A 23,747-nucleotide genomic window follows, 5' to 3' on the forward strand; every position below is an offset into this window, starting at 1 on the left:
GGTCCCAGAACTAAAATATAGTATCCAAATGCAAGTACACCCATCATTTAATAGGATGGTAGACAACGCCATTCGAATGGAAGATGTGCTCATCAAAAAAGGGGATATTTCACCTTGGAAGGAAACACAACCAGGATCTAGCTCTAAAGAGAAGAGAAAGTATTGGAAATTTGGCAAGGACAACAATAAGAATATTGTTAATGACGGAGTAGTAGATACTGTTAAAACCACCTCACACCCCACAATATTCAACTTGGCTAGTGGTACACAAGCACTCAAAGCTGCTAGAACTATAGCAGAGAATACTCCTAAGAAAAAAGAATGGTTCAAAGAGAAACCTTGGCTCTCTAAACCTAAGCGTGATTTCACTCCTCTCAAAGAATCATATGAATCTGCTTTCAAGACTCTGTTGGCAAACAACCTGATAACGCTACCAGATAACTCCAGACCAAATGATCCAAAAGTCAAACCAAGATGGTGGAGAGAAAATGAATACTGTGACTTTTATCAGAATAAGGGTCATAACATAAACAATTACATGAAACTAAAACATGAGATTCAAGATCTCATAGACGCTGGTAAAATCATTGTCGGAAATCACCCGACCAACGCTGATCACAAAGCATTCAAATATCCTTTACCTGTTTACGAACAAGGTGATTCATCAAAAACCAAAGGAGGTGCTAAAGTCAACTATACTTATGCTAGCCAGGACAACGTTATTAACATGCTTGAACCTTCACACTCGAAATATTGCAATGTGATTATAGTTCACGATAAACCAAATGAATCACGATATGCAAGAGCTCTGACCCGATCTCAAAAGAAAGTCACTCTCCAAGGGGCTAGTTCTTCCACTCCGGCTCAAGAAATATCAAACCCAACAACCTTACCAAACAAACAAAAAGAATCAACCTTGGACAAATTTAAAAGGTTAACTTCATCATCATCCTCCGGATACAGCGTAGTTGAATAGTTAAAAAGGACAAATGCTCAAATTTCAATCTTTGAATTGCTACAACTCTCATCTTCTCACAAGGAAATCCTAGACAAAGCATTGCTCACTACCAGCGTTCCAAAAGATTTAGACATTGATCGGTTTCAGTCTATGGTGGGTCATCTGACTTCACCTCACTATTTGACCTTCTCTGAAGAAGATGATAATTCATTAAAACATCCACATAACTAGCCATTGCATATTGATGCCATGGTCCACAAACACAGAGTCAAACATGTTTTGATAGATGGGGGCACAGGGTTGAATATATGTACTTACCATCTGCTTACACAACTAGGATTCTCTGAAAATGTCATTGATCCAGGAAAGAAAATAACAATTAAAGCCTATGATGAGGAAGAAAGGACCTCCAAAGGTCTGGTATCATTACCAATCAGAGTGGGATCGGTAGAGAGAGATGTCCTTTTCCAGGTTCTTGATATTCCATTGTCATACAATATTTTACTGGGCAGGCCGTGGATTCATGAAATGAAGGCAGTACCGTCAACATATCACCAATGCTTAAAGTTTCCTTATAACGGAGCTGAAGTCAGTATTCCTGCTAATATAAATGTCATCTGTAATGCATTGACAAAAGGTGCAGATACTTTTGTGCCTCATAATAGGGCAGCCTCTTCAAATGAAGATCCAGAAACATTGATGAAAGACTTAGAAAAGAGATTGAAGATTACAAATACTGGCATGGATGGCTACAAGATAGAACCGGTGCTATCATTAGTCTCTCTCCCTCCATCACCAAAAAAGTTGGGCAAACCATCAAAGGCTATGAGAACACAAACTTCACCTCCGAATACCATATATGATGGTCTCTTTGTACAGTCTTCTAGCTCCTTGGCCTATGAAATAAAAGAAGATGTTGTGCTTAACTGGCTCTTTAAGGAGGACAGTCAAAATGAGGAGGTACGACACTGTGAGATTTCCTCAAAACAATATGGTCCTGGCTATAAAATGATGCAACGTATGGGATACTCAGGTACTAGTCCTCTAGGTAAACAAAAGGAAGGTATTACTGAACCAATTTAGCTACAAACCAAATCCACAAATGATAAGGTTGGACTGGGATATAATCCGAAAAAGACATTAGACAAAAAACATGTTTCTAAGTCTAAGTGCTCGAAAAAGATATCGCCTTTAACATTACATGAAGCAAACACTCAACAAACAAAAGTATAGTGTAGAAAAGAGAAAGAGGAATCAACAGTCAAGAAGGAAGAAATGGTCAGTGCTCAGGCTTCAATGGTATCAGCTACGATAATACAAGAAGTTGAGATTCCTGAGGATATAAGAGATGAAGTGGTAAGAATCAGAGAATTGTTTGCACCATTAAAAGTTCCAGTCACATATACTAGCAGGCAACAAGTAGATGATTCAGAGACTGATTCAAACGAGTATGAATGGGGTCCTGACTATCTTTCAGACAAATCCACTACAGAAACTCCAGAAGAATCTAGTGGTGTCATAGATGATACTCAAGAGCTGATGTGCATAAAACTAGAGAGGGAAATACAAGAAATTAGACAAAAGAGGCAAGCAAATTATGAACAAGGACTAAAAGAAGGAAGAATACTAGAAAGCTTCTCATCTATGTGTCCTTATCCTAAAATAGAACAAATCAGTTATAGCACTACATAGGATGAGTTAGAAGCTATAGAACAAGAACCAGTTATCAGTCCAGAAGAAGCTGAATGGAGTAGATGACAACAAATTACAGAAACAATGAGATCATGTCAACAGGTGTGTCAGATACAAATGACAAATGAACCACAACATGAAGGAACTTGTAGAATTAAAGATGTCGGCATTGATACCATACATATGCTTACTAAATCACCTGAACAAGGCTTGGAAACCTTATCTGATGACTTTGATGACTCTGATGACAGTCCTATTCATGATGATATCCACTCAGACTCAAAATCAGAATCATCTGATATAAACAATGAAAAGTTGCCTACTAGTCTTATTGATGTTAAACCATGATACAAAGTCCAGTCTGGCGTAGTAAATGAAGTTACACGTATGTCTATTGGATTAGATCGATTAAATATTAACGTGAATTTTAATAATCATGATCTGATTCTTCCTTGTCTCAAGACACTTACGCAGGGTATACTTCTAGAACTTGACTTCTCAATCCGCAGCTGTGATAACAATATCGTGAATGCTCTCGAACCTATCAAAAATTTATCCTTAGTACATCCCAAATTGATTGACTATACTTTACAGAGCCAACCCATGAATGTACCTACTTTTGCCAATGACTATACATTATCCTATTATCTCAATGCAGTCGAACCTATAGACTCTTCCACCAGTGAACAGAGTGAAAATATGACTGAAGCATATGTCAAGTATCTTAGTTGCAAAAAGAGGCAAAATAAAAATAAAATATCTGATGGCGAAAACCACATTGTGGCGGTGTCAGAATCTAAAAAGGAGAAAATAAAGGACGTACCTAGAGGTGAAAACCTCTCTGAGGCGCCTAAAGGTGAGATACTTGATATACTGCCAAGTGATTTTCAAGAAAGGTCCTCCATATTGATTGAGCCAACTCAACCAGTGAACATTGGGAGTCAAGAGACACGACATATCATTCATGTAGCTCAATCACTATCAGCAGAAGAATTGAAAGAGTTCACCCAGCTATTCTTAGAAAAGAAAATAAACTTTGCATGGACGTACTCTGATATGCCGGGCTTGGATCCTGATCTCATCATGCACCATCTTTCAATCACACTAGGAGTAAAACCAGTTAAGAAAAAAATCCGTAAGATGCACCGGCATGCAGCGTTACTGGTCAAGGCTGAACTAGAAAAACCACTCAAAGCTGGATTCATTAGAGCTATAGATTATGCCAAATGGATTTCAAACATAGTACCTATATCAAAGGCAAACAAATCTATCAGAGTTTACACTGACTTCAGAGATCTTAACAAAGCATGTCTGAAGGATGATTTTCCATTACCAAATATTGATATGATAGTCGACATGACCGTGAGGTATGAAATTTACTCACTAATGGACGGATTCTCCGGATACAATCAAATCAAAATAGCTCTTGGAGATCAGGAAAAGACAGCTTTCACCTATGCATGGGGAACCTTTTGTTGGAATGTCATGCCATTTGGGCTAAGAACGCAGGAGCAACCTATCAAAGAGCAGTCACTACAATTTTTCGTGATATGATGCACAAGAATATGGAAGAATACGTTGATGATACTTTAGTGAAAACTATGAAATGATCAACACATATTCTAGAGTTAGGTCCTATCCTCGACAGAATGGAAAAGTTCAAACTCTGGTTAAACCCAAAGAAGTGTGCATTCGGAGTGACATCTGGTAACCTACTTGGATACATTATTTCAAAAAAAGGAATCGAAGTTAATCCTGAGAAAGTCCAAGCCATAATGGAAATGTCACCTCCAAAGAATATCAGTCAAATGAGAAGTCTACAAGGACATCTCCAGTCTATCAGAAGGTTCATTTCTCAACTAGCAAACAAGGTTCAACCTTTCACGAAGGTACTAAGGAAAGGCGTATTATACAGTTGGGATCAAGAATATGAGCAACATCTTCAGCAAATCAAAGAGTATCTATCAAATCCACTGATCTTAATGCCACATATTCAAGGTAAACCACTAATCTTATATATATCAGCAACAGATTCATCACTGGGGGCACTTTTGGCACAACAGGATGACAACAAAAGGGAAAGAGCTATCTATTACATCAGTAGGACATTGGTGTCTTATGAAATGAACTATAGTATAATAGAAAAGGCATGCTTAGCATTGGTCTTTGCATCACAAAAACTAAGACACTACATGCTAGCACACTCAGTCAAGTTGGTGGCTAAAATTGATCCACTCAAGTATCTTCTTAGCAAGGCAACACTCACAGGAAGATTGGCAAAATGGGTCATGATTCTTACAGAATTTGACGTTGAATATGTGGAATGTAAAGCCATAAAAGGACAGGTAATTGCTGATCAACTTGCTGAAGCTCCACTTGAGGATACTCAACTGCTACACAACGAGTTCCCAGATGAATCAATAATGCATCTTACTCACCAACCCTAGAAGATGTTCTTTGATGGGTCCTTTACTCAAAATGGTTCAGGTGCTGGCATATTATTCATTACTCCTCAAAAGTACTCCATCCCAAAATCTTACAAGATTTTATTTCCCTGCACAAACAATATTGCAGAATATGAAGCCTTGGTAAATGGGATAAAGCTATCCATTGAATGGAAGGTTGTTGAATTACATATTTATGGAGATTCTCAGCTGGTAGTCAATCAAATCAATGATACATACCAGACTCAAGATGAGAAGTTGATGCCTTACAAGAGAATGGTGGATGATCTCAAGAAGTACTTTGTTTTTGTGTCATTCCAACAGATTCCAAGGTCCGCTAACAGAGCAGCAAATGCTATGGCCACACTTGCATCCATACCTGAGTTACAAGAGTTCAATGCTCACTTTGAATTCTTGGTGGAAGAGTTACGTTGCCCAGCTTATGATTCCCCTGAAACCCAAATAGTCTGTTCTATTATTGGACATGACCCATCTAGATATAGCCACATCTACTCCTATCTACGTGACCAAGTTATTCTTGAAAATCTTACCCGAAATGAGAAAAGAAACCTAACTCGAAATGCTTCGCGGTATGTTATCATAGCTAACGATTTATTTAGATGAGGTTTGGATGGTACATTGCTTAGATGTCTAGAAACTGAAGAGTCTAAACGTGCATTATCGAAAGTCCATGAAGGTATGTGTGGATCTCATTCAAATGGTTTTACTTTAGCTTGAAAACTATTATGAGTTGGCTACTACTAGCCAGATATGGAAAAGGACGCCATAAAATTTGCTAAGACTTGTGAGAAATGTCAGCTTCATGGAAATCTCATACACGCCCTGGCGAGGGATCTCATACCATTCATTACACACTGGCCTTTTCAACAATGGGCCTTTGATCTCATTGGTCAGATATATCCTACATCATCCAATGGACATAAATTCATCATAATGGCCACTGAGTATTTCACCAAGTGGGTAGAGGTGGTTTCGCTCATCAAAGCAATTGGTAAACAAGTCGCCTTATTCATCCTAAACTATATAATTTTCAGGTATGGGATACCTTCGTCCATCATGACTGATAATGGAGGACAGTTCAAGAATAAAGACCTGGATGAACTTTGTGAGAAATTCAAAATAAAGCAACACTGGTCATCAGTATATTACCCTCAAGGTAATGGACAAGTCGAGGCGTCTACAAAAACCTACTGACTATCTTACATAGAACAGTGAACAAATCCGGGAAGGATTGGCATCTGCAGCTCAATCCTGCACTATGGGCTTACAGAACAAGTATCAGAACACCTACTGGGGCTACACCTTTCTCTTTGGTGTATGGGTCCGAAGCAGTATTACCTATTGAAGTAGAAATACCATCTCTAAGAGTTTCATTGCAAGGTCTTGTTACTGATGAAGATCACAAAATATCTAGATTACAAGAACTCAAATTGCTGGATGAACATCGGCAAGTGGCGTTTGATAATCTCAGAGTGTACCAAAAGAGAATGTCCAGAGGATATAACAAGAAGGTTAGACAAAGAGAATTTCAGGTTGGAGACCTAGTACTAAGAGAAAATCCACAAAATCAATAGTTTTGAGACAACAAAGGGAAGTTTGAACCCAACTTGCTAGGTCCCTACATCGTTACTGCGGTCTTTGACTCTGGTGCCTATCAGCTGTCAACATCAGAAGGAGAACAGCTCTGAGAACCGATTAACACCATCCACCTGAAAAGATTCTTTACTTAGCATTCTCTGCTCCAGCAAACTGTACAGCTAAAAAAGTCCTGAAAAAAATCCTAAAAATTGGAAAAGTCTTGAAAAAAGTATAAAAAAAATTGAAAAATCATAAAATACAAAAAAAAAAAAAATGTAAAAAAGAAAATGCCCTGGTGAAAACCTGGTAAACAGGCACCTTGGTAAAAAAAAATGATTCTTTGCCAAGCAGGTGAAAACCTAGTAAACAAGCGCCTCTTGTACTCAAGTGCTCCATCTATCAACGCAACGTTGGCATTTCCCGCTTTCATGCATCTTTGCTTCGCTTGTACATATTTTGCAGTCACTTTCGTGACACCATGGTTCGTTGGAGCCCACATGACTTGAAACTGATCAATGCCCTAGTCTTAGGAAAATCGACAAAGCACATCCCATGTCCTAAGCAGTATCAAACAAGTCATTTTCCCATCAGTGAAAACTGGTCGTCCACTCCGAGTCAGTCATCTATCTCCTGACTACTACAGACTTTTTATCACTGAGTTAACAAGCAAAACAACATAACGGAAAACTATCACTAAACAGTTTGAGCTATGCATGAAAATTTTCTTTGTATGATGTCTTTTATATTGGTTTTTGATTATTATCCCCCTGAGTAACTCAAGGAAGTCTGTATTGACTAAGAGGTGCAAGGATTGGGGGCATAATATTTTCTTTGTTTTCTGCTTGTAGAAATCATCCCAATGATCTGGAAACATATAAATTAGCTAGGTGTCTGTGATAAGAGCCTTCACATCAAGGTTAAATCGCCTCACATACCTTGACTCCGATTATTTGTATGCTACAGGGAGGTCCATATCATTTCTTTGTCTGTTTTGAGGGAATTTCTTTATGATGCAATTCGGGTCCCTGCGAAATCTATCTAAGGATATGAACAAAAAAAGGGTCATTGCAGACAAGATAATTAATATTGCACATTGAAAAAGAAAGGAACTCTAACCTGCCTGTTGTGTTCGTTATGCTCAATGATGAATCTTAAGCATTTTAAATCCAGTGACTAGGTTTAGGTTGCATTTCGCATATCATTTTGCATTTCATTTTTTATTTTGTGACTTTAGAGTGATTTTGGTGTAATAATAATGATCTCTTCATTTGTTGAATTAGAGCTGAAAGCTTCACCATTTCTTCGCTAAGTGGTCTCTTCTTCATCATTTCTTCAATCGAGTACTTGTGTTTTGAGATGTTAGCTGCATACATAAACATCTTATATAGATTCATTCATTTCATTATTACTCATTTGCATTCATTTATTTGCATATGAAAAGAAACAAAAACATAGACATCCATAATCATTTGCAATACATACATTCATGCTGAAAAAGAAATGCATACATATAGAATAAAGCATATAGAAACATCTCATAACCAATTGACACAAGTACAATGAAGTCAAATCGGATCTCGTATATATATATAAAGTCTAAGAGTACAAAATGATGTCCAATGACATGTACAAACTCCCATCGGAGCAAGAATCGTATAGGCTACAAAAATATGGGTGTGTCTACAAAAAAATGTCTGAGCTACAAATGAAAAATCTAGCTAGCACCCTCTCCCTCATCACCTAGTGGAGGAGGAGGAGCCTGATGCTCAGGATCCTGTCGAGGTGCTTGTGCTCCCTCTGATCGAGCCATATACTGCGAATAAGGTTGCACCTACTGTGCAACAAGAACTAATACACTATACGTTGCTACGTAATAAGTGCCCTACTGCTCTGGAGAAGGACCTCTTGTCGTAGAGACTCTATCTCTGCTCTCAAAGCCACAATCTGGTGATCACACTCAGTCCTCACCTCGGCCAGCTGTCGGTCTCGCTCGGCCAGCTGAGTCTGCGCCACTATCAACTGTGACTGCAGCTCTGCAAGACGTGCTCTCATTGACCTACCAGCATCTTGTCCATGCTCTCTCGCAGGTCCCCCATCTCCACCCCCATCTCCACCTCCACTCTGCTCCTCTCTCCACTGTCGTACCTATCTAGGAGTTGCTCTCTCCTCCTCCACCTCACCCACTCCCCCTAGGGATCCACCCTCACTCCTCTGCTACCTACCCTGAGCTGGTACCCTGCTACTACTAGCACCCAAATCACCACTACCTCATCATGGAGCCTCAGCTCTCTGTGCCTGACCCTACCTCTGGCCCTATCTCTAGCCTTGTCCCTGTGCCGGTGTAGGGGCATCCTCCTCAACATCCTCAATTTGAGGAGCCTGCTCACCTGGGTCTATAAACTGTGGGAAAGGATGCTGTTGAAAATAATCTCTATACTGGGGCAATACCCCCACATCTGCTATATCATCCAGGTAATCCCACCTCAGTCGGTGTAAACCTGTCAGCTCCTGCATCACTAAAGCATAGGATAGCCTAGGTGACCATCCCTATCTCTCCTCATCAGCATATCGAGCATACAATGTATACTCCTACGAGATCCCTTGAGGTCGGTCATACTACCTCATCACTCGTGAAATGACAAATCACTCCACAACAATCTACGATCTCCCAATCAGTGGGCGTGTAACAAAAAGGTCCCTACGAACCACTCGCCAGTCATCCCATGACTCCAACCCTCTGTATGGTCTCCATATGACAGCTATCAGATCATCGAGCTACCGTCTCTAGAAGTCTGTCTTTCCCAGATGGGGTTGCATAATATATCTGGCATACCTATAGATAATAGGCTACCCGGGCTCTCTGCTATCATCGACTATCGGCCGACAATTGGGAAGGTGCTCCCAAGCCCACACCTGTAAAATGTACACCGCGGCAGCCATGCTCTACCCATATTTATAAATGATCTCATGCATCTCTCGATACATGTGGGCTAATAAACAAGAGCCCCAGCCAAGTCTCTGAGGGGTCTCTATCAACCTCTCTAACATCCATCCCCATCCACTCTGGAAACCCTGCTGCCCTCTGTCTGGCATCAAAAAGCAACTGATGAACCCTGCTAGAACACATGCCAGCGGATACTCCTCACTGTACCTACTCATCAATATATCCCAACTCATGGAATGAGTCAAGATATCTCGATCCCTGAAAATGTTCCTCAGTGCCTGCAGTCCAGGTAACAATGCGGTATCATAATCCACTTATCCCCAGCAAAAGGGATATGAAGGATCCTGTACACATCCTCGGGAGTAATAGTCAGCTCCCCAACTGGCAAATGAAAGGTATTATGCTCTGAATGAAATCGCTCTACCAACGCTGTCAGCATCCCATGGTTCACATGGATATCAGGTAACCTCATCGGGTGGGTAAAGCCACACATATCAATATGGACCTACTCAACCTCAGACAAATCTCGAACTAACACCATAGTGGGAGGATATACACATCTAAAGAGCACAGGAGGTAATCAAACCTGCACAATCCAACAATGAAGCATCAGAAAACATTCTAAATGAGTCTACAAGAGAAGTTAAACATCATGCAAATTCAACTAAGTCAAATGCAAAAGCAAAATTTCATGTTTACACTTTCAAAAATGGTCACTGTTTTTCTAACGACAAAACACAGGTAAACGGAATCTCGTATGAGTCAAGAATGGCTCTCGTACGAGAAAACAGCCTCAAATGACAAAGTTTTATATAATGCATGACAAAATGGTCTTTTAACCGACCTATCGTACGACACAAGGGTGGATCCCGTACGACAAATCTAATGGCTTCAAATGATAAAAGAAAATTTGCTAGTTTCTCGTACGAGACAGGATCCTGTCTCGCACGATAAACCGAGACACCCGACCCAAAACCCATCAAAAACGTGAAAAATAAACAAAAAAATTCAAAATTGAAAACATAAAGAGGCTAAAAATCGATCACTTACCACTGGCTCGTAGTTTTGGGGTCGATTGTGACGTCTCTGGTGCTCAAATCGATGCTGACAAGTAGGGACCACCATTTTTCTTCGCAGAAGGCTTTTTGAATTTTCAAACTTGGAGGGTTAAAATGAATTGAAAATGACACTTTTGTCCTATATATAGCCAAAAGCCTAATTTTTCAACTTGCTCTGATGGACACGAAAATTGTACCCTTGGCTAATGTACCTTCTATGATTCCATTTTCGGGATCGAAATCGAAAATTGAGATCATCTTGCTAGTCAATTTCACAATTTGGACCACTTAGCGCTCTTTTCATCAAATGCTTATTTTGTCTTCAAGTTGCGCTCAATTTCTCAACAATCAACGCTGAATATCAATTTCAATTCTACCAATCAACTTTGTGATCAATTCAATCATTGCCAAATCTTCAATATTCTTCAAAATCAATTTGCACTCAAATGACTACTCATCGCACAATTGCCTAAAATCAACTACCCTCGCTATCTTTCGATTTCGCTCCCAAGGGGGCATACTTGTGACCTTATGACTTCACATCTCACAAGTCGAGAAATTTTTTTCAAAAGTCGAGCAAAATCTTTTCAATTAAAGAAAATCAATCCTTATCGCTAAGAGGCATCTCAGCTTCATCGCTTCACATCAAGTTAAGATCCCTCAATCATCCAAATCAATCAATCGCTAGGGGCATATCAGTTTCATCGCTTCAAATCAAGTTGATATTTGTCTTTCATCTGAATTAATCTCTTAACATTAATCAGTTTCATCGATTCAAATCAAACTAATTATTCGTTTAAACTCAATCAAAAAGTTTAAAGAGTTTCTTTTATCACTCTAAATCTAAGCAGGTGTTCAGTATTCATTTATTGATCAAGCTAGATGGTTTATTCTTTGCTCATCGTGTCTTGATCAATCAAGATCAAGATCGATTTTTATCATCACTCACTGCATCTAAGATCAATCAAGTTCTAGATTAGTAAGATCTGCTTCTTGATCAATCAAGTTCAAGTTCGGTATCTTTGTTTTCTATCGTTCCTCAGTTCAATCAAGTTCAAGATCGGTATCGCTTTAATCAAACTTCATTTAGTTTTGTCGCTTCGAATCAAGCTAACACCTTTCTTTCATCTAGTTCGTGATCAATCAAGTTCAGAACTGACATCTCCTAGACATCACACATTCTTTGAACCAACGCGCTGCTCACACATTAATTCAAAGAGGGGAAAATGTAATACCCTAAAAATGGTCATCTAAACCGTGGGCCCCTAATCTCAACAACGTCACCAAGGTCCTAACCAAAAGGCAATTAAATCAATCTTGAGCACATAATTAATTCTTTAATTATCAAATATCACATGGCAAAATCAATTACCCAATATTTATTTAATTAATTGAATCATTCCAAGAATATTCATTTTGATCAATTATCCTATTTTAATTTATTAAATATCTTTGCATATTTAATTAATTAATAAATTTGTCATTCAATCATGCAAAAAAGAATTAATTTACTACAAAAAGAAGAATTTATTACAAAACAAAGAGTTGAATTGAAAATTAAATTAAAAGAATTGAATTGAGAGAGAAATCAAACTTGAGATATTATTTCTTTTTCTAAATTGAGAATTTGAAATCAGAAAAGCAATTAATTGAATTATTAATTATTCTCTTAAATTGGAACTCAAAGCTTTTCAGAAATAGATGTTCAGTTGCATTAAAAAGACTCTTTTCTTGATTAAATTGAAGAATTATCTATTTTTATCACAAATGCATGGAATTGATTTATTATTGTTTTCCAATGCAACTTGGACTTCTAATTCGAATGCATTTCAATTGAACTATAATTGGAATCTATCTCAAGGTTAACTCAACCTGATTTCTCAATTATTTCAATTAATCCTAAATTGAGCTTTTTCATCATCTCTTTGTAATTCTCTATAAATTCAGTCATCAGCTCTTATTCCAATTCACCCCAGAGATTTTTGAGAATATGTCATTATTATGTTGATTTTGCTCTAGAGTCATTGATTGATTATTATTGCTTTTTTTAGATTATTTGCATCCATCTTACATCCATTATTGCTTGAAGTGATTTTTTGCTTGAATTATTCATCCATTTTTTACATCCATATAGCTTAATATCATATAGATTAAATCCTTCGTCTTGGTGTAGTCTAGTCACTGGTATTGCTTATAACAAACTGAGAGCAATCCTATACTCACATCTTGTAGAAGGCAATGGGTCGCTTTGCTATGGTTTATTTTTATTGATTATTGATTACTAACCATGCATATAATGACTTAATTAAAGTGTTGTGCTTGCAACTACAGGTTCACTTTTTCACACACACAGGAGTTTATCATCTTTTGTCTGGTACTCATCGTTGACTTGTTTTATGACAAGCTGAGAATCATCATAGACTTGTAACTCCTTTATTTTCTAGTGAATGGCCAAGCGCAAACCTGTGATAAGTGCCTCATATTCTGCTATGTTATTGGTACATGCGAAGGCTATCTTGTATGATTTTGGGATGCCATCTCCTTAAGGCATGACCAATAATATTCCTACCCTCGATTCGTTTTGGGTGCAGGAGCCATCAAAGTACAATCGCCATGTGGGGGATATGGCAGCAATCATGATGAATTCATCTGGTAATTCTGTGAGAAGAGGATGGTCACCTAGAAGCGGAGCTTCAGCCAACTGATCTGCAACTACTTGCCCCTTGATTGCCTTTTTGTCCACGTATTCAATGTCAAACTCGCTTAAGAGCATGACCCATTTAGCGGTTCTGCCAATGAGAGCAACCTTTGACAAGAGATACTTCAGTGGATCAATTTTAGCAATTAGTTTTGTTTTGTTGTTTAGCATATAGTGTCGGAGTTTCTATGTGTTGAACACCAATGCTAAGCATTCTCTTTCAATGGGGGTATAATTGAGTTCATACCCTACCAATGTTCGACTGATGTAGTAAATGGCATGTTCCTTCCCTTGGTCATCTATCTATGCCAATAATGCCCCCAAAGCCACTGTAGTAGCACATATATACAGAATAAGAGGTTTTTTGGGAGTAGGCGGCATCAACAGTGGAGGTGATGCTAGATATTCTTTTAGTTTCTCAAAGGCCTTTTGGAATAAGCAATCCCATTTGAATTTTGTGTCCTTGCGCAAGAGGTGTGCAAATGGATGGCACTTATCTGCTAGTTGTGAAATAAAGTGTCTAATAGATTGTAGTTTCCCCTGGAGACTGTGTAGTTGTTAGAGAGTTTTCGATGGAGGCATCTCCATGATAGCTTTTACTTTTGCAGGATCGACCTGAATGCCTCTGCAGGAAACAATGAATCCTAACAATTTTTCCGATGTAACTCCAAATACACACTTTCTGGGATTCAAGCGTAGTTTGTATTTTTTTAATCTTTCGAAGATCTTCTTTAGAATAGGAATGTGTTCTTGTCTTGTCTTGGATTTGCCTAGCAGATCATCCACACAGTCTTCCATAATTTTGTGCAAGAGGTCATGAAAGATTGTTGGCATGGCGTGTTGATATGTAGCTCTAGCATTTTTAAGGCCAAAAGGCATGACCCGGTAACAGAAAGTACCCCATGGTGTTGTGAATGCAGTTTTACATTGATCCTCATCTGCTATTCTAATTTGGTTGTATCCGGAAAACCCATCCATGAGTGATAGCATTTCATGTCCTGATGTAAGATCCACAATCATGTCTATATTGGGGAGCGGGAAATCAACTTTAGGGCAAGCTCTATTTAGATCTCAGAAATCTGTGTAGATGCGGATGCCCCCAGCAGGTTTGCATATACCTCACAAACCTTATACCTTCTCCTTCGGATGAAGCTTGATGAAGTGAAGGCACCCTTGGATGATGCTCCACTTGTTGTGCTCCTCTTGCTTGCTTGATGTGGATGGCTCTCCAATGTTGTGCATAATATGAAATAGATTTTGGAGGATGATAGGGATGAGATGATTAAGTGTGGGTGAGGTATGATTTTGACATGGTAAGAATGCTAAGATGATTTTCCTAGGCTCAAAAGGGCAGCATAAGATTACTAAGCTTGGAGATGATGAATGAAGGGATGGGGTCCTCAATTTATAGGAAGAGGAGAGGAAGAATGGATGGTTAGGATGGATCCAAGATGAAGGGCTAGGATTGCTTGTGAGCTCACACAAGGTCCAAGAGAAGGTGTGGAGATCAAGAGATATGCCTTAAAGGCATTTCTTGTCTCTATACTCCTCAAGGTGCATTGGGAAAACTTCCCAAGGTACCTTGAGAAGAGCAAGGGATGTGACATTCCTTAAAGAATGGAGAGAAGGAATTTAAAATTATTCAAAAAAGGGGGAATCATGGGGATTAGAGGAATAAGAAGGAATTAAAAATTCCTTGGGAGAGGAGATGCCTAGAGGATTGTGAGATTTTGAAAATCTCACATTCACCTAGGAAAAGAGCATTAAAAGCTAGTGGTTGGATGAAAGGGACAAGGAGTTGACTTTGTGGCTAATCATGATGATTAGACATTAGCAACTCATTATGAAGGAAGTAGAGGAAGAATTAGGTGGGATAGGATATGTAGGAGGATTTGACTAGGAGAGAGAATGAGTGGGGGAATTAAAAATTAGAAGAATAATGTTAAGTGAGTTTAGGGAGTTTCTAGAAGAATTGATTAGGTTAATGATAGATTAGGAAGGTGATTTGTAGGAATCATGTAGGTTAACTAAATAATCAAAATTAATTAGCTAAGAGGAGGATTTGAGAGAATTTAACTTTTTAGAAGAATAAAGAGACGGATTGATTTATTAAATAAATCAGTCACATACTATAGTGACAATATTAATTATAATTAATTAATATTGAGGCGAATTTGAATTAACATAATTAATTAATTAATTATGTGAGGAAATTAAAAATAATTAAAATAATTATTTTTAAGTGTCTACACTCCATATCATCATTTTCAAGCTTGCGCTTCCTAAACGCAAGTTTTGAAGCATCAAAATGTGTGTCTAGAAATAACACAATCTCGAAAATGCAAGTTTTGTTTCCAAAGCCATGATCATGAAAGTGTGATTACGAAAATTATCGTACTCCCCAAATCATCATTTTCAAGCTTGTGCTTCCTAAACCTGAGTTTTTCAAGCATCAAAATGTGTGTTTAGAGGTAACACAAGCTTAAAAATGCAAGTTCTGGTTCTGAAGCCATGAACATGAAAGTACAATTATGAAACTTATCGTACTCCCAAATCATCATTTTCAAGCTTGTGCTTCCTAAACACAAGTTTTGAAGCATTAAAATGTGTGTTTGGAGGTAACACAAGCTTGAAAATGCAAGTTCTGATTTCGAATCCATGAACATGAAAGTACAATCATGAAACTTATCGTACTCCCAAATCATCATTTTCAAGCTTGTGCTTCCTAAATGCAAGTTTTGAATTATCAAAATGTGTGTTTGGAGGTAACACAAGCTTGAAAATGTAAGTTCTAATTTTGAGGCCACTAACATGAAAGCATGATTATGAAACTTACTGTACTCCCAAATCATTATTTTCAAGCTTGTGCTTCCTAAACACAAGTTTTTAAGCATCATAATGTGTGTTTGAAGGTAACACAAGGTTGAAAATGTAAGTTCTAATTCTGAAACCACGTACATGAAAGCATGATTATGAAACTTATCTTACTCCCAAATCATCATTTTCAAGCTTGTGCTTCCTAAACACAAGTTTTTAAGCATCAAAATGTGTGTTTGGAGGTAACACAAGCTTAAAAATGCAAGTTCTGATTCTAAACTCACAAACATGAAAGCATGATTATGAAACTTATCGTACTCCCAAATCATCATTTCCAGGATTTTCCTTTAAACACAAGTTTTGAAGCATCAAAATGTGTGTTTGAAGGTAACACAACCTTAAAAATGCAAGTTTTGATTCTGAAGCCACGACAATGAAAACACAATTATGAAACTTATCATACTTCCAAATCATGATTTTCAAGCTTGTGCTTCTTGAACGCAAGATTTGAAGCATTAAAATGTGTGTTTGAAGGTAACACAAGCTTGAAAATGCAAGTTTTGATTCCAAAGCCACAAACATGAAAGTGCGATTATGAAACTTATCGTACTCCCAATTCATCATTTTCAAGCTTGAGCTTCCTAAACGTAAGTTTTGAAGCATCAAAATGTGTGTTTGGAGGTAACACAAGCTTGAAAATGCAATTTCTAATTTTGAAGCCATGAACATGAAACTGTGATTTTGAGACTTATCGTACTCCCAAATCAAAATTTTCAAGCTTGCACTTCCTAAACGCAAGTTTTGAAGCATCAAAATGTGTGTTTGGAGGTAACACAATCTTGAAAATGCAAGTTCTGATTCTGAATCCACAAACATGAAAGCATGATTATGAAACTTATTGTACTCCCAAATCATCATTTTCAAGCTTGTGCTTACTAAACGCAAGTTTTGAAGCATTAAAATGTGTGTTTGGAGGTAACACAAAGTTGAAAATGCAAGTTCAAATTCCAAAGCCAAGTACATGAAAGCGCGATTTTGAAACTTATCATACTCCGAAATAATCATTTTCAAGCTTGTGCTTCCTAAACACAAGTTTCTAAGCATTAAAATGTGTGTTTGGTGGTAACACAAGCCTAAAAATTCAAGTTTCGATTCTGAACCCATGAACACGAAAGTGTGATTATAAATTTATCATACTCTCAAATCATCATTTTCAAGCCTATCCTTCCTAAACACAAGTATCAAAGCATCAAAATGTGTGTTTGGAGGTAACCCAAGCTTGAAAATGCAAGTTCTGATTCTGAAGCCATGAACATGAAAGTGCGATTATGAAACTTATCGTATTCCCAAATCATTATTTCCAAGCTTGCGCTTCCTAAATGCAAGTTTTGAAGCATCAAAATGTGTGTTTGGAGATAACACAAGCTCGAAAATGCAAGTTCTGATTTCAAATCCAGGAACATGAAAGTGCGATTATGGAAATTATTGTACTCCCAAATCATCATTTTCAAGCTTGTGCTTCCTAAACGTAAGTTTTGAAGCATCAAATGTGTGTTTGGAGGTAACACAAGCTTGAAAATGCAAGTTCTGATTCTAAAGCCACGAACATAAAAGTGCAATTAAGAAACTTATCATACTCTCAAATCATCATTTTCAAGCTTGTGCTTCCTAAATGCAAGTTTTGAAGCATCAAAATGTGTGTTTGGAGGTAACACAAGCTTGAAAATGCAAGTTCTGATTCTAAATTAGTGATGAGTTATTAGTACATTAACATACACATTGGCTACTTCAATAATAATAATTCAAAATTTGAATGAGCGGGAGATATTTAAGCAAAAATAATCTCCTCTTCTCATACGAAGCAAAAGTAGGAGTTGTAAACTCTAGATCACCTGCAAAAATGAAGTTGCCTTCCACAAGAGATTATGCAAGATAATGAGTTTACTTGAATATTGATATATGAGATATGATCAAATGATGATAAATGAGATATGTTGTAAATGTACAAGAGGCCTTTCTTATATAAGCAAGGTGTGTTGTAGTATGAGAAACTACCTTGAAGCAAATGTTAAATGCCTATGTAACTAAAAGTAAATGAGATACATACACGACCCCATTATAACTAACTTCTAGAATTGACACCTAGGACCTAGAAGTTAACATGTGAATAAGTTCCCACTAGCAATTTACTAGGTACAAGACCTTATTAGTACTTGTCGTAGGCAATACTATTGCATTCACTGAAGAACAACTAGTCAATTAGTTTACACCAATCAAAAGTGATTATTATTTTTGTTTTAAAAATAAACTTGGTTTTTGTAAAGTTCAGATTTATATTTTTAAATTTAAGATATTGTAAAAATTATTTATCTACAATATAATTGGTTTAGAAAATTTGGTGTTATAGGAGCAAATTTTTAGGAATGATAGATTTTTTAGCCTTTTTTTAAAGATTTCTTTGCATTTAAAAAAAAGAAATGTTTATTTTAAATGGTTTTTTTCATTTTTTATTATTTATAATATTGTAAGTAACACAAGCTTGAAAATGCAAGTTCTGATTTCGAATCCATGAACATGAAAGCGTAATCATGAAACTTATCGTACTCCCAAATCATCATTTCCAAGCTTGTGCTTCCTAAATGCAAGTTTTGAAATATCAAAATGTGTGTTTGGAGGTAACACAAGCTTGAAAATGTAAGTTCTAATTTCGAGGCCACGAACATGAAAGCACGATTATGAAACTTACCGTACTCCCAAATCATTATTTTCAAGCTTGTGCTTCCTAAACACAAGTTTTTAAGCATCATAATGTGTGTTTGGAGGTAACACAGGGTTGGAAATGTAAGTTCTAATTCTGAAGCCACGTACATGAAAGCACGATTATGAAACTTATCTTACTCCCAAATCATCATTTTCAAGCTTGTGCTTCCTAAACACAAGTTTTTAAGCATCAAAATGTGTGTTTGGAGGTAACACAAGCTTAAAAATGCAAGTTCTGATTCTAAACCCACAAACATGAAAGCATGATTATGAAACTTATCGTACTCCCAAATCATCATTTTCAGGATTTTCCTTTAAACAAGTTTTGAAGCATCAAAATGTGTGTTTGGAGATAACACAACCTTGAAAATGCAAGTTTTGATTCTGAAGCCATGAACATGAAAACACAATTATGAAACTTATCATACTTCCAAATCATCATTTTCAAGATTGTGCTTCTTGAACGCAAGTTTTGAAGCATTAAAATGTGTGTTTGGAGTTAACACAAGCTTGAAAATGCAAGTTTTGATTCTAAAGCCATAAACATGAAAGTGCGATTATGAAACTTATCGTACTCCCAATTCATCATTTTCAAGCTTGAGCTTCCTAAACGTAAGTTTTGAAGCATCAAAATGTGTGTTTGGAGGTAACACAAGCTTGAAAATGCAAGTTCTAATTCTGAAGCCATGAACATGAAACTGTGATTTTGAAACTTATCGTACTCCCAAATTAAAATTTTCAAGCTTGTGCTTCCTAAACGCAAGTTTTGAAGCATCAAAATGTGTGTTTGGAGGTAACACAAGCTTGAAAATGCAAGTTTTGATTCTGAATCCACGAACATGAAAGCATGATTATGAAACATTGTACTCCCAAATCATCATTTTCAAGCTTGTGCTTCCTAAACGCAAGTTTTGAAGCATTAAAATGTGTGTTTGGAGGTAACACAAGGTTGAAAATGCAAGTTCTGATTCTGAAGCCAAGTACATGAAAGCGTGATTTTGAAACTTATCGTACTCCGAAATAATCATTTTCAAGCTTGTGCTTCCTAAACACAAGTTTTAAAGTATTAAAATGTGTGTTTGGTGGTAACTTAAGCTTAAAAATTCAAGTTTCAATTCTGAACCCATGAACACGAAAGCATGATTATAAATTTATCATACTCTCAAATCATCATTTTCAAGCCTGTCCTTCCTAAACACAAGTTTTGAAGCATCAAAATGTGTGTTTGGAGGTAACACAAGCTTGAAAATACAAGTTCTGATTCTAAAGATGAACATGAAAGCACGATTATGAAACTTATCGTAATCCCAAATCATCATTTTCAAGCTTGCGCTTCCTAAATGCAAGTTTTGAAGCATCAAAATGTGTGTTTGGAGATAACACAAGCTCGAAAATGCAAGTTCTAATTTCGAATATTGGAACATGAAAGTGCGATTATGGAAATTATTGTACTCCCAAATCATCATTTTCAAGCTTGTGCTTCCTAAACGTAAGTTTTGAAGCATCAAAATGTGTGTTTGGAGGTAACACAAGCTTGAAAATGCAAGTTATGATTCTGAAGCCATGAACATAAAAGTGCAATTAAGAAACTTATCATACTCTCAAATCATCATTTTCAAGCTTTTGCTTCCTAAACGCAAGTTTTGAAGCATCAAAATGTGTGTTTGGAGGTAACACAAGCTTGAAAATGCAAGTTCTGATTCTAAATTAGTGATGAGTTATTAGTACATTAACATACACGTTGGCTACTTCAATAATAATAATTCAAAATTTGAATGATCAAGATATATTTAAGCAACAATAATCTCCTCTTCTCATACGAAGCAAAAGTAGGAGTTGTAAAATCTAGATCACCTACAAAAATAAAGTTGCCTTCCACAAGAGAGTATGCAAGATAATGAGTTTACTTGAATATTGATATATGAGATATGATCAAATGATGATAAATGAGATATGTTGTAAATGTACAAGAGGCCTTTCTTATATAAGCAAGGTGTGTTGTAGTATGAGAAACTACCTTGAAGCAAATGTTAAATGCCTATGTAACTAAAAGTAAATGAGATACATACACGACCCCATTATAACTAACTTCTAGAATTGACACCTAGGACCTAGAAGTTAACATGTGAATAAGTCCCCACTAGCAATTTACTAGGTGCAAGACCTTATTAGTACTTGTCGTAGGCAATACTATTGCATTCACTGAAGAACAACTAATCAATTAGTTTGCACCAATCAAAAGTGATTATTATTTTTGCTTTCAAAATAAACTTGGTTTTTGTAAAGTTCAGATTTATATTTTTAAATTTAAGATATTTTAAAAATTAGTTATCTACAATATGATTGGTTTAGAAAATTTGGTGTTATATGAGCAAATTTTTAGGAATGATAGAATTTTTAGCCTTTTTTTAAAGATTTCTTTGCATTTAAAAAAAAGAAATGTCTATTTTAAATAGTTTTTTTCATTTTTTATTATTTATAATATTGTAAATAAAATAAGTTTTCTAAATAGATATATAAATTTTAATAATTTCATTCCGTTACAGATTATCTCCCCATTTGGATGTTGGGGATCCTCCTCTTGTGAGCTTGAGCTCTTGGTTTTTGGCTTCTTAACTGTTGGGTTGATTGGGTCTTTCTTTTGGGTTGCATCTACATGGTTGATGCTTTTTGCTCTCAACTGTTACTTGTATCGGGGTTGGTAATGATCTACATGTATTTGGCTTCTATATGTATTGGGGGACTTTTTGTATCTTGACTTGTGGGGCCTCTCATATGTAATGGGTTTTTTGGCATTTTGGATAGCGTTAGGCTTTTCTTTTCATGAGCTACAACCGGAGGGTTTCTTTCGAATTCTTTCATGCCGGTATGTCCTTTGAATCTAGTTGTAAATAACTTAATATTAATAAAAGTTTAATGGCTTTCCCATTTTTATCAAAAATAAATAAAATATTTAATAATTATTTTTTTTCTCGAAATATAGATAATAAAACCAATTATTGGGATTTAATTTGGTTTAAATTAAATTAAGCGAAAATTTAAATATAGATATTTCTATTAAACAATAAACCTAATTATTGTATGTATTCTTTATGATTGTATTTTATATATCTTTTTGAAATCATTCTATTTTTTAATACTTTTTAAAAATCATAAAAATTTTAATAGTTTTAAGATATTCAAAATAATTTAATAACTCGTAATCATAAATTTAAATATTTTTCATTAAGTTATTCAAAAAAAATATCTATTTTCACTTTTATAATTATTAATAGTTATTTTATTAAGACCAATTATAATTAATATTGCATAAATATAATTAAAATAATATAATATCATGCTACAAATAAATAATTAAATTTGAGATTAATTTTATCGTTATAATTATAATTATATAATTTTTTAAATTAAATTAGGATTATATTTTAAAGAAAAAATATTTTTTTCAATATTATAATTATTTATATTATTTTATTAAAATAAGAGTGATAGTTAGTATTACATAAATATAATTATACTAATATAATTTTAAAATTATAATAATTAAAAATTAGAACAAATATTTTTATTACAATACTATGACTGCAAGTACTCGCCACTATGTGGCACTTGTTTACTTTAACAATGAAAGAAATTTATTAAGAGCCAATATTGAAAAGACATTTGGATGGAAATAAGTGATTGCTATAGAAAGGCCCATATGACTCAATTAATTTTACGCCAAAGGCATATGAACTCAATCCACTAACCTTTATAATCGACGGTCCACATAAATGAAGAGACTTGCAAGATGATTGTCATGTCTAGCCATTCGATCAATCCAATAATAAATTTCTAAATTGATATTAAATATTGTAAATTAGTAGGCATTTCTCTAATAAATATGAAAAATGATAGAAAAACTTGCACACAAAACAAAAACATTAAATTTACTATTAAATTAAAAATTTGTTTCTATAAATGATAAATAACAAGTAAATAATAATCATCTGCAATTTTTTGCAAATGCGGGAGGTCTTCCAGAAACATGGTTGGGGGGATGAGGCGGTCACAAATCCCCTGCTACTTGTGGATCTGTTTGGGTAGCATGCGGGCCACATTCCCTAGTGGGTATTTCATGGTGGGCAGTGGGTTGACAGGGCTGTAAAACATGATGTTCGACATTTTGACGAGGGTTTTCATCGGATGGAAGTTCAGCGGAGTAATTTTTGATACCATCTTGTTTCTAGCTATTTTCAAGGTTTTTTCAAGTAAAGGGGAAAGCGTGTTCAGAAGTCTGCGAATAGGGTTCTTGTTGTTCGGCGACAGGGTTTTAGTGGGGTTGATAAACTTAGGGCTTCCAAAGATGGTGTTAATGTGGCTAAGCCTAATTTGAATGTCATGCAAAATGATGGGTCTAGGATTTCCTCCACTAAATGAGCCTTGATGGAGTTGCAGTCGGCAGTAAACCCTAATCTTTCCTCAATAGGGAGATTTCGATGGGCGCTATCGATGATGATCGTCCTTTGGTTCTTAATCAAAATATAGGGATTGCAAAGTCAAAGACAGTTTGGCTCTCGATGCCTTCAATTGATGCCTCTATTAATCCATTGGGTAAAAAAGCTCGAGATCTTCAGACGCTTGCACTCATCATTCAGGTTTGGGGTGACACTATTCCCCTTTCAAAATTGCAGTATAGGATTCATTTGCACTAGTATGGCACTTTATATTTCCAAGTCTTGTCTGCTAGTTCTTTTATTGTTGTTTTTGATTCACTTGAAGCTAGAGATAAGGCTTT

Source organism: Cryptomeria japonica, chromosome 5 (genome assembly GCF_030272615.1).
Source record: "Cryptomeria japonica chromosome 5, Sugi_1.0, whole genome shotgun sequence".
In the NCBI taxonomy this organism is placed as follows: Eukaryota; Viridiplantae; Streptophyta; class Pinopsida; order Cupressales; family Cupressaceae; genus Cryptomeria; species Cryptomeria japonica.